Raw genomic sequence first — 12,060 nt, forward strand, 5'->3', positions numbered from 1 at the left:
GATTATTGTTTGTGAATGCTGGCATCTGAATTCATGGCCTACAGGGCCAAATTCATGAATGGGTGAGTGTCAGCATGCAATCCTTGGGCAAAATGAGCTGACACAAACTATGCAGGACCTGAGATTGAGCCCCTGGGGTTGAGAAAATAAGAACAGATTGACACACAGATGGTAGTACATTAAAAAATATATGTTTTCACAAGTCAATACCTGACAAACATTAGACACTTATCTGGGCATTATGAAACTGAATGATGTATTTGACCAATGTGATCATTAACACCCTCCTTACTAGAAGGCAATCCTTCTCCAACTAGAAGGGAAACTTGCATTCCTGCTAGATAAAAATCTGCCAAACTCCCTCCTTCTCGGTAGGAAACACTCCGTCACTCTTGGTAGGAAACCCTTTATGTGTAGCTTGCCTTTTTTTTTTTTTCCATTTTTGGTCAGTCTTGGGACTGAACTCTGGGCCTCGACACTGTTCCTCAGCTCTTCATCTCAAGGATAGCGCTCTACCACTTGAGCCACAGCACCACTTCTGGCTTTCTCTGCTTATGTGGTGCTGAGGAATCGAACCCAGAGGCTCAAGCATGCAAGGCAAACACTCTACTGCTGAGCTACCTTCTCAGCCCTTCATCTGAGTTTTTAGTTCACTCACTTGCCAATGTTGAATTCGTCTAAGTCCTTTGTGCAGCTTTGGCCTTCAATCACCACACAAAATCTACCCTTTATAGATTATGTTTCTAGAATTAATTTTCCCATGCCATCTTACTAGAGCACTTAATTTAAGGGTTTAAAAAATCTTTTAGTATAATTAACAAATCTCTGTTGATCTTATTCTACTCTACATTTTATTTTTGCTAGTCCTGGTGCTCCCTGAGCTTCTTTTGCTCAAAGCTAGCACCTTACCTGTTGAGCCACAGTGCCACTTCCAGCCTTTTCTGTTTATCAGGTGCTGAGGAATAAAACACAGGGCTTCATGCATGCTAGGCAAACAATTTAAAACTGAGCCATATTCCTAGCCTCCAAACTACATTTTATTTATACTAATTATACTAATTTATTTATACTGATTCCTAAGCTGCTATCTGGGCCCTGACTCGAATTTTTGGAAAATTTTGGGGGTGGATCCTGAATAGTACCTATGTAAATATGAAATATGAATGACCCTCTAGGGAAGGGGTCACTCCTGACTAGTATAAAATGTTTGAGAATGGACAGGTGGATGATATGCTAGGATGTAAGTGATGGCAAATTGAACCAAAGCACAAGTTCTACTCTAGTTGGCCAGGAAGGTCTCCAGCACTAGTCCTCCACAATACCATCAGACATTTCCCCTGGCTATGTTTAGTGCTTATTGCTCAACTCTTCACAGGTTGGGCCTTCACTGCATCTTGATAAGTTTCCCAGAAATGCCAGTTGTCCCCCGTACCTACAGAGGCAAGGGGTATAGTTGGCCTTGGGAAGATAGGATTTTTGTATTAGATCCTCCTCTTGCAAACAGCAACAGCAGGGTCTTTCGAGTTTCCCCAAGCTGTGTTTGGCCGACAGATCATGCACTCCATGCCCTTGGGGGTCTGAGGTTCATTACAGTGGGAAGTGTACCACTTGTTTTTCTGGTCTCAGTGCCACACAATCTTAACAGTAATGGTGAGCAGAGTATTTAATCCATTTCACCCAAGCATTAATTTTGTTGGTCATAGGACTTGAACTCTGGGCCTGGGCACTGTCCCTGAGCTCTTCAGCTCAAGGCGAAAGAAAGCCCTACTAGTTGAGCCTAGCGCCAATTCCAGTTTTCTGGTGGTTAATTAGAGATAAGAGTCTCAAGGACTTTTCTGCTCTGTCTGTCTTTGAACCCTAATCCTCAGATCCTGAGTAGCTAGGATTGCAGGTGCAGGTCACTGGCACCCAGATTTGGACTTGAATTTTAAGTTTACCCAGAAAGTCTGCTTCTTAAACTGAGGCTCCAATGCCATACATCCTTGGATCTGCTAGAGGATCAATCCAGGCTTCAGAGTCAAAGTAGGCAGCTGAAGGATTTTAGTGAATAAGACTTTTTTGAGTTCTCCTTTCAGCATATAAGATTTAAAACACACACATTCAAGCACTTATGTATAACACATTTTTGTTTGGACAAGTGCACATTATGGATCTCAATAATAAAAATTATCCATTATTTAATAGTGTTCTGAGATCTTTTTCACCATTCTCCCAGTGGATTATCAGAAGCAGGTCCTTGGATCATTTTTCTTTGGTTCCTTAGGCCTAGTATTCTTATTCCCCATTTTAGCAGGTCTCTTGAGATTTCTGTTTTTGATGCACTAAATCCTATCTATTGTAAGTTTCTTGTGCTCCCCTTTCATATTCAACTCTCCCCTTACTGGAGATTTCTCAAATATGGCTTCCTCCAGGTCCCACATATTTATTCTTGGGCCAGAGAATGAAAACAAACATCAAGACTCAAGTTTTCTTTGCGCCTAAGACTCACTCAGCACATGAAAGTCGCCAACCAACAAGGTAATGTGCACTAGTCCAATTTTTCCTCTCATGGCCAATGCATGAGTTTACTTTTTATTGTGCTGCTTCCATCGGCCCTTTCCTGACATTGCTGATACACTTTCCATCATTAACCACAATGGGTGGGTTTAACCCAGCCTTGAGCTACCTCAACAAGGCAGGATGTGTCTCCTTCTAAAGGGTTCCCCCCTTTCATAACAAAGATTGCGGACAATACCCTAGATTATTGGGAATACTCCCATAGTGTAAGCCAATATCCCAAGAAAGACCAGCAAGTTGAAAGAAACTTAGCACGGCAAAATTTAGTTCTGTTGAAGGGTATGTTATTGGCAGGAAGCCAATGAAGCAACCTCTCTGAGTAGGAAGTCTGAGTGGGAAGTAGGTTTTACCCCTAATGAGTTACTACTTCTGGTATTGATCAGAAGTTGTGTTCACAATCTTGCTCAATTGGCTCTTTTGAAGCTCAGCTGGCTAGTTTGAAAGGGGATCAGTTTCAGAGCAATCAATGAAACCAGGACAACCATGCCAGAAATTGTTAGAAAATTCTTACTACGCTTGTGCTCTTTGAATTAAACTGTGCCTATGAGTTGAACCATGTCCCTAGAACGATTTTACTTACAGGATATACGTTAGTTAAAATAGCTTTTTGTAAGATTATGTCTATGTGTAGTCAATGACTTCCTTCAAGCAATCACTTTCACAGAAAAATATTCTATCTCTTACACAGTCCATTCCCAGGCAGAATTTATTATCAGCAGCTTCCTCTTAGGAATGGAGGCTTATGAGCTTCCAGTTGAAAAGACCTTATTCACGTATTGCTTTGGCTTCCTTAGGCAAACTCACCTCAGCAAGTGGTTATGAAACCAACTGCTGTGTGTGGATGCTTTATTATAAAGAACCTATCTGGTACTTCTGCTCCTAATGCTAATAGAAAGAGGAAAGCCTGCTCTCTCTGGAGTCACGTAGCTATGGATTAAGCATACATATTGAACCCTGAGCAAACGACACAGATTAGACTGCAGTGTTTTCAGAGTCATAGATAAATCAGCCAGATCCCAGTTGCTTGGCTGAACATAAGGCACACTTCTGGTGCCACATTTCTGAGGTAAAGCAATTCTAAGCTGCCAAGACACTATGGTAGGAAGAGGCCTGAGGGAGAATTCTTGGTGGAAAGGAGAAGGGGAAAGTTTAGATTTAGGTTTTAGAAAATGCAAGCCACTTTCTGAATTGCTTGAGGCATCGAGCAGATCAACATGTTTACTAGCCGTCTCGATGCAGAGTATGAGAACACTTCCCACACTTTACACTCAATCTTTCCTGTTTGGCAGCATTCAATTCCTTCTTGCAGGAGTTAAGCAGTTTTTAAGCAAGCAAAAGTCAGTGAACGTGATCTAGCTAGTGGAGGAAACATATCCTTTGTCTTTAGAATAGATCAATTTCTATCTCAGAATAAGAGGAAGAGAAGAAACTGGTAATGACATTTTGAAAGAAAAATGATAAAAGGAGTGATATTGATCAAGCTGCATTGTATTTACTTTCTGACTTGTTGAATGATGACCCTTGCTACAACTACTTAAAGGAATATATATGTATATATATATATATATATATATATATATATATATATATATATATATATATACATATATGCAATACTATGTATTTTCTGTGAGTGCATCTCAATCCACAGTGTAAGTATCTTAAAGACAGGAGAACTCAAATGATCATAAAAATGCAACTAGTAATGGTTTAGTCTCTTATCTGTTGAAAGCCCACAGGAAGACAGTACAGGCATGAAGATTCCAAGAAGATGGAGGCATACCCCAGCATTAGGATATAGCCCTCACTGTTTTGGCCCAAAGTGACCCCTAAATTGCCAGTAATCACTTCCAAGTTCCAGGAAGTGAGATGAAGGAACAGAAAGAAGGAAATCAAGAAATACAGAACATGTGTGGACTGGCCTTGAAGCAATATCCTAGATGCTATCAGGTAACATTTTTATCTGTATTATCTAAATGTTATCACTATTGGGAAATGTTATCACTATTTTACTTACCCTAGATTTAGTTAAATCTATTGATTCAGAAAGAAGGTTGGATATTATGGTAAGCACCTGAGATGTTTTGCTATGTATATCAAGGGCTCTAGAACTCATGTGTAATGTTTTACTATTTTGTATGAGGAATAGTTGATGCATTTTATCTGCAACTAGAAACTGCTTTCAAGCATAAGAAAAAGAAGAAACATATTTCATATGCTACATATGCTATTATATATTGAAAATGTGTATGAAAACATCCAAATTAAGGCACATTGACAATCTATTTTGAACTAACGGGGTGATTTCCCTGAGCATACTTTCATTACATTAAAAAAAATGTGCACTCAATGGAGGGAAGCCAGAAGGAGGAACACAATGAGTGGAAAACAGAACAACATACAACAAGAGGCCCATCAGCTCCACTGGTCATAGAAGGAAAAGAACTAAGCAATCCAAAGACAGTGATTGGAAGGGAGGAAAAAGAGAAAAAGCGGGAATAATCTACACTATACAAAAGGCAAGAAATGTAAACACCTCATATGGAAGAAATAGTTGGTATTGTCAAAGCTCACAAACTTTATAGACCATGAAAATGATAATTTTCCTTATATGGTTAAAATATGTTTGTGACTTTTACTAAGTATCATGATTCCACAATGCTGTGAATTATGTGAGTATTATGTAATCACCTATCTCAATTTTTTTAAAAAGTGGGAGAAGGATTGGGTTGAGAGGGATGGCTGATTATGTTGTCAGATACATCGTATTCATATACTGTTGTGCAGAATGGGAACTTGTTTGTACAACTACTTAAAGATAATACTAATAAAAACATGTTTACAAAACAACCTCACAGGGGCTGGGAAGGTGGCTCAGTGGTAGAGTGCTTGTCTTGCATGCATGAGGCCCTCGGTTTGGTTCCCCAGCAGCACAGAAGCAAAAAGAAAAAAAGCCAGAAGTAGTGCTGTGGCTCAAGTGGTAGAGCACTTGCCTTGAGCTGAAATGCTGAGGGACAGTGCCCAGGCCCAGAGTTCAGGAACCACGACCAGAGACCCCCCCAAAAAACCCTCCCACACTTAAATGAGATATAGTTTTGAACACAGGTTTATAGAATTCTGACAATTTAAATTGTTTCCCATCTTGTTGTTTTTTTTCTTTTTTTCAATAATTGTGTTCAAATGCAAACAACTTAAAATGTATTATCTTTTTTAAACTCTGTATTAGCTTTACCTAGTTAAATAAGTGTATTTGATTTTGATATATCCACATAGGCATACAATGTCCCTTGATTATACTTACCTCTTCATCATTCTCCTTCTCCTCTCCCAGGTTTTTCTTTTATTATTTTAATCATTTTAAGAATACAGCATAGTTGTAGTAAGTACATTTACAATATTGTATAAGATCAGTGTTCACACTTTTCATCCTCCAAAATTCAAATTGCATATTCAGTAAAACAATTTTCCACTCTCCTCTGCTTCAAGATATGCATCAAGTACGATTTTGCTTCCTGTCTCTATCAATTTGACTGTTCTATATAACTGATATAAGTAGAATCATGTAATATTAGATCTTTTTATGACTGGCTTATTTCACTTAGCACAGTGTCCCAAAGATTCATGCATAATATAGCAGTTGTCAAAACATAATTCTATTTAAAGTTGAAGTAATATACTTCTGTGGGTATAAACCACATTTGCCTTAGCTATTCATTAGTTCATGGCCACTTGGATTGCCTCCAGGTTTTGAGTATTGTACAAAATGAATATGAGAGTACAAGGATCTCTTCCAGACCTTGCTTTTAGATCTTTAGAGTATATACCCAGAAATGGAGTAATTGGATCATATGAAAATTCTCTTTTCTTCTTTTTTTTTATTTTCTGTCATGGGGTTTGAACTCAGGTCAGGGCCACTGTCCCTGAACTTTTCCTCAAGGCTAGTGTTTTACCACTTTAAACCACAGATCCACTTCCCGTTTTCTGCCCAGGCTGGCTTTGAACCACTATCCTTTTATTTCAGCCCCTGTCCTGAGTGGTTAGGATGACAAGTATAAATAATCCTGTTTTAAATTGTTTGAAGAGATGCTCTACTGTTTCCCATAGAGAGTTACCAATTTTACCACACTTTTGCCAACATTGTTATTTTTTTTCTTGTAGTTATCCTACCTAATTCATATGAAGCATTAATTTTCTTCATTATTTTGACTAACACTTTCTGGTGGTTAGTGATGTTAAACACCTTCTTCGTGGGCTTTTTAAGACTTTGACTTTACACCATTCTGTGTTGTTTTATGGACACTGTTGATTGCATCCTTTGTTGCCTCCCGATTTGTGTTTTCCCAAAATGAATGACCCTACTCTGATGTAAGTTTCCAGTAGGTCTTCTGGTCCTGTATCTACAAACCATCATATTGATTTGTACCCCTGTTATTGTAACAGTGAACTAAAGATACAAAATTATGCTCTGGTCACCTATCTACTTCCACTTTTGGATCTCTCTCCCTCAGCTTTTAGTAATGGCCTTGGGGCATATCCAAAACTTACTAGGTCTTTAAAACCTGTAGAAACTTAAAGCCCCTATATTTAGTTAGTTCTAATAGAAATACGTGACATCCAATTTCCCTCTTTTTCCTTTTTGTACGTTTTTTATTGTAAAAATACTGTACAGGTGTTACAGTTACATGAGTAAGGTAATGAGTACATTACCTATCGAGCACTGTTGCCTCTTCCAGGCAAATAAGATGAAAATTGAGAGCTTTGTAATATAAATGGACACCAAAACTCTAGATATATATTTTTCTTCATATGAGTATTTAGAATTGTGTGAAGCTAGAGATATAACCTACTTGCAAGTTACTAATGAACTTGTCACATTTTCGTGTATTCTAGAAGATTTATGATACTCTTGGGATAGAGGCAAAAAGGAGTTAATTTGTACGACAATAGTGAAAGCCAGTGAGATGTGTGTGGGTATGTGTGTGTATTTATATATTTGAAGTGAATCTCCCAGCCCTCAGTGCCACGGAGTGAAGTAGAGATAGCCATGTGAAACCTATACAAACAATAGGTTCTGACTTTGAGCAACTACAATCTATATAATGAGACATAGGCGTACCTGAACTTTACTCTGGAGGAGGACAATAGCTTAGAAATAGCTTATGAAAATATTCTTGCAAATATACTATAGAATATAGAGCAGCTAGTGTTCAATTGAAGGTATGCAAATACTTGAGACTGCCATGAAATTATTCTTTTTCTTTTGTTTCTTGAAGGTTCCTAGCTACCAAGACAGATACATATTTCTCCTAATAAGTACATAGCTCTCCTTAAAAATGAAGCTTGACAATTTGTTAAGAATACGTATTCTTTTTCTAGCTCTAAGCCTTAAGATGAAATAGGGATTTCAATCCTATCTAGAGTACAATTCAACAAAAGAAATAGATGGAGTTCAAATTTTACACATCTAGAAGTTTTTCTTTTAGAGACATTTCTTAATGCAGGTGTGGAAGAAATTAAGGAAAAAATAGGTCCACGAATATATTTTAAGAAGATAGTCTATGTATTTTAACAGTATTAAAGGATTATATTTCTGTTTTTTAGTGTGTAAATATCTATAGTATGTGCAAAGAACCAAAGTTCATTCCAGGGCCTATCATGGAATAGAATGTAGCAAATTTTGTATATATTGTTTGTGTATTTAGAGAATTCACCTGTCTCACTTCTCTCCCATTTTCATAAACAGAGCACCTCTTTGACATAATGAAAAACAAACATTATATTTCTACCTCCTACAGGATATTACACACTCTGCTGTCTGCTAAATATAGAAAAGATTCATGCACAATCCTCATCTTCAAGGAACAATTTTCAGTAACCCAAGTAGCTTATGTATATCTCCTACCCCTTTCTTCCCAGCTGTCAAACTATGTGAGTGATGACTGAATTCTATAAGACATAAAAGCTCAGATAATTCAGAGGCATGCAGTTAGTATCCAATAGAATCTTCTTCACTTGGATATATATTATCACCATCTTTGTGAGAACTTCAGCTGCCTTATTTGAAAACTGCACTGTCCAGTTAACAGAGTAGATGAATCTCATTATTTAAAACTTCATTTAACTGAAATTGGAAGGATTAATTTCTCAGACACTATTAACGTTTGAGATTCTGTAGCCACATATAGCCAGTGGCTAGTCTGTTAGACAACGCATATATAGAATATTTCCACTATCAAAGATGTTTCTGTTAAAACTGTTTTAGAGTGTGTTTCTGCTTGTTAAGAAATAATCCATCTTCCGAAACTACATATGCATCATAGCTGGTACTCAGATTGAAGATCAGACCAGAAATTCTAGAAACCCATCAAGTTAAGATATAGATATAAATTGTTCTACATAGGCACATTTATTTGTGAGGAGGAAGAGGATCAAACAGTCAACGTCAGCAGAATCAACTCTCTCAACTCTAGGAATGAATAGATGAAAAATTTAGCAATTCTTTGCAGCATTGCTTCTGTGATTGGAATTGGCTGTGGTATTCTCGATGGTGATTTTGTTGGAAAGTATAAATGTGTAATTATCACATTAGCTCACAGAAGAATTAGGATCTGTGCTTGTAAATGTCATTTGGTATTTACACATGATATTTTAATTTTGCCTGGTATCAGTACACCACAAATATCTTTATATGGTTTCTGAGGGGTTTTTTTTACATTTTTTATTGTGAAAATATCGTACATAGGTTTTACAATTACATGAGCAAGGTAATGAGTTCATTTCTTTGTTGCCTCCTCCTTTGTTTCCCCTTATGATCCCTTCTCATCTCCCCCTTCCCCACCACCATGCCTCCCCTTGCACCAAAGCTGTAAAGGTGGTTTTTCGACATAACGTCTTGTACATCTCATTGTTGCAATGAGTCCACTTGTAACCCTAATAAACAATTTTTCCCTTCCCCTCCACATACCATACGCACATCAAATACAGTGAAAACAAGTATTGTACCAGGGTAGGGGACATACAAAGCAACAAAGGAATCATCTTAATTATGTTAGAAACAATAACAAGAAAGAAAAAGCATTTGAGTACTTATCTTGTGTTCATTTCACCTAACATCAACTTATCTGACCGTTTCTGCTTGTCTGAGACATGTACTAGTTATTGCAAATAAAGGAAACCATGGGACCTATGTTTCTTTGGGCCTGGCTTACTATACTTAATATAATTTTTTCCAAGTCTTTCCATTTTCTAACAAATGGGACAATGTCATTCAATCAACTCCAAATTTATCAAAGACCCCGGAGTCAAAGCAGAAACCCTGAAAACATTACAGGACGGAATAGGAGATACCCTTGGTCTGAGTTGTTTTTTTTTTGTCATTCATTTTGATTCTTCTTACAGCAGGCATTTTAAAAATTAGTGGAAAACTTAAGACTTTCTTGTGTTTTACAGTCCCATTATTACTCAGTAAACTTAATAAAGAAAGAGAATCCATGAACTATGTGAACAAATTGTATCTCCAACCACCCTTTTGTTAATTACTGGAGCTAAGAGAACTGGCTCCCCAGAATCTGACCTTCAGAATTTAAGAATGAGGTGGGAATAAGACAAGGGAAGAGAGACATAGAAATTCACACTGGAGTTGCTTTGCTGTCACAATGAACACCTGTTCTCAGACAATCTTTTTGATTCCCACAGTTAGCTTTTATTTGTGCCTTTTTATTAGTATGACAAAGATAACTGACTTTCCCAGATTTAGAGTTGGAAATTTGTGGGACACATTCCTTTATTATGTAATCTTTCTTAAAATTGTGTATCATTACTTTGGCTCTTGGTGCCTTTTCCATCTTTGTTGCAAGTATGTATTTCTACAAATGGAGACTTTGGTTCATCATCATGATTAAATTATGTGGATTTGGGAGAATGTGTGATTTGCTATAGAAGTAAGTTATTATGATTAGGACCCTTTGGTCCATGTTTACATTTCTTTGTGGAATTTTTATTGGGGTCCTTACTCATGGACTCATGTGTAAGTAATTCTTCCAATATTCCCGTATAATCCCGTAGAGTGGGACAATGAATTACAAATTTAAAACATGAATATAATTATTTTAAAATATACTTTAAAATATAATATCATATATAAAATCTTTGTTTTGTTTTTGGTAATTTTAATATTATTGTCAAGGTTATGTACAGATGGGTTACACTTACATAACTAAAGCAGTTATAACATTTCTTGTGTAACTTGTTACACCCTCCCTCATTTCCTTCCTCTTTCCCTGGCTCTCTCAATCCCACCGCCCAAATTGTACAGATCATTTCCAACATATTGTCACTTTTGATTTCCATTAAGTAAATTTTTGTGCTGTTCCCATCCTGGATCTCCACAATGTGAACACTGGAACATCATGGTTATACTCCTCTGCCTTGCATATATGCATATATATATATATGCCTACAATTTGGGTTCATGTATCTGCTTGATTATTTATTTGTTTATTGCCAAAACTGCAATTTGAATTCAGGGCCTGCACATTGTTCTCTGTGGTTTTTCCACCTCAGTGCTAGCCACAGATCCACTTCTGGCATTTTGGTAGTTGAATGGACTTTCTCCGGGAGCTGGCTTTGAACCATGATCCTCAAATCTCACCCTTGTGAGTAGGTAGGATTACAGGTGTGAGCCTACTTTATACTTTGACTTTTCATCTCATTGTATCATGCATATATTTCCTACCCAATAACATCCTTAGAAATTTCATACTGTTCTAAGAGCATCAATTATAATGATTACATGGGAGTCCAGTGTTTATAAATTCCATAATTAATTGAACTGTTTTTATTACTGAAAATATTTGTCGTCTCCAAAATATTATATGTATTATCAAAGTTCTTTTGGATTTTTCACTCTAGTATTCATTTTTTATAGACAAGTATCTGCTAGTTAGAAAGAACCAAATACAAACTTTCTTCTTACATAATGATCCATCTTAACTTGGCTCATCTAAAACAGTTAGTTACTCCTCTCTGTGAAGTTACTCTTTTTCCCAGCATGTGGTTCCAATTTTGTAACTTTTACCCACCTTACCCACTATAAACTTTGTCTGAAATGACTCTTGTCATCATCCAGTTTTTGTAAAAACCTTTTCCATGGTATTTCATCAATAGGAATGCATATTTAAATAATAGCAACTTAATGTCATGATTTCCACGGGTATCTGCATTTCAGCCTGGAACAGGATTTTATTTTAATGGAAGAATAAGAGCATCATTGGGAAGGCAGAGATTACCCTTATGAACAAATTTGATCTTTCATTGCTTATTTTTGTTTTGGAATTTGAAGGCTAAAGACTACCAACTCATATATCCTCTGTTGTCACTGTATTTGATTCCGGTTCCCTGCATCTTGTATATACATTTTTCTAATTTGGGGAGGGGAAGGATAACAAAATGCTGAAACAAGGATAGTGGTTGACCAATTGTAACAATGAGAAGTACAATACACTA

Source organism: Dipodomys spectabilis, unplaced genomic scaffold (assembly GCF_019054845.1).
Source record: "Dipodomys spectabilis isolate Male_0828 unplaced genomic scaffold, ASM1905484v1 ptg000396l, whole genome shotgun sequence".
In the NCBI taxonomy this organism is placed as follows: Eukaryota; Metazoa; Chordata; class Mammalia; order Rodentia; family Heteromyidae; genus Dipodomys; species Dipodomys spectabilis.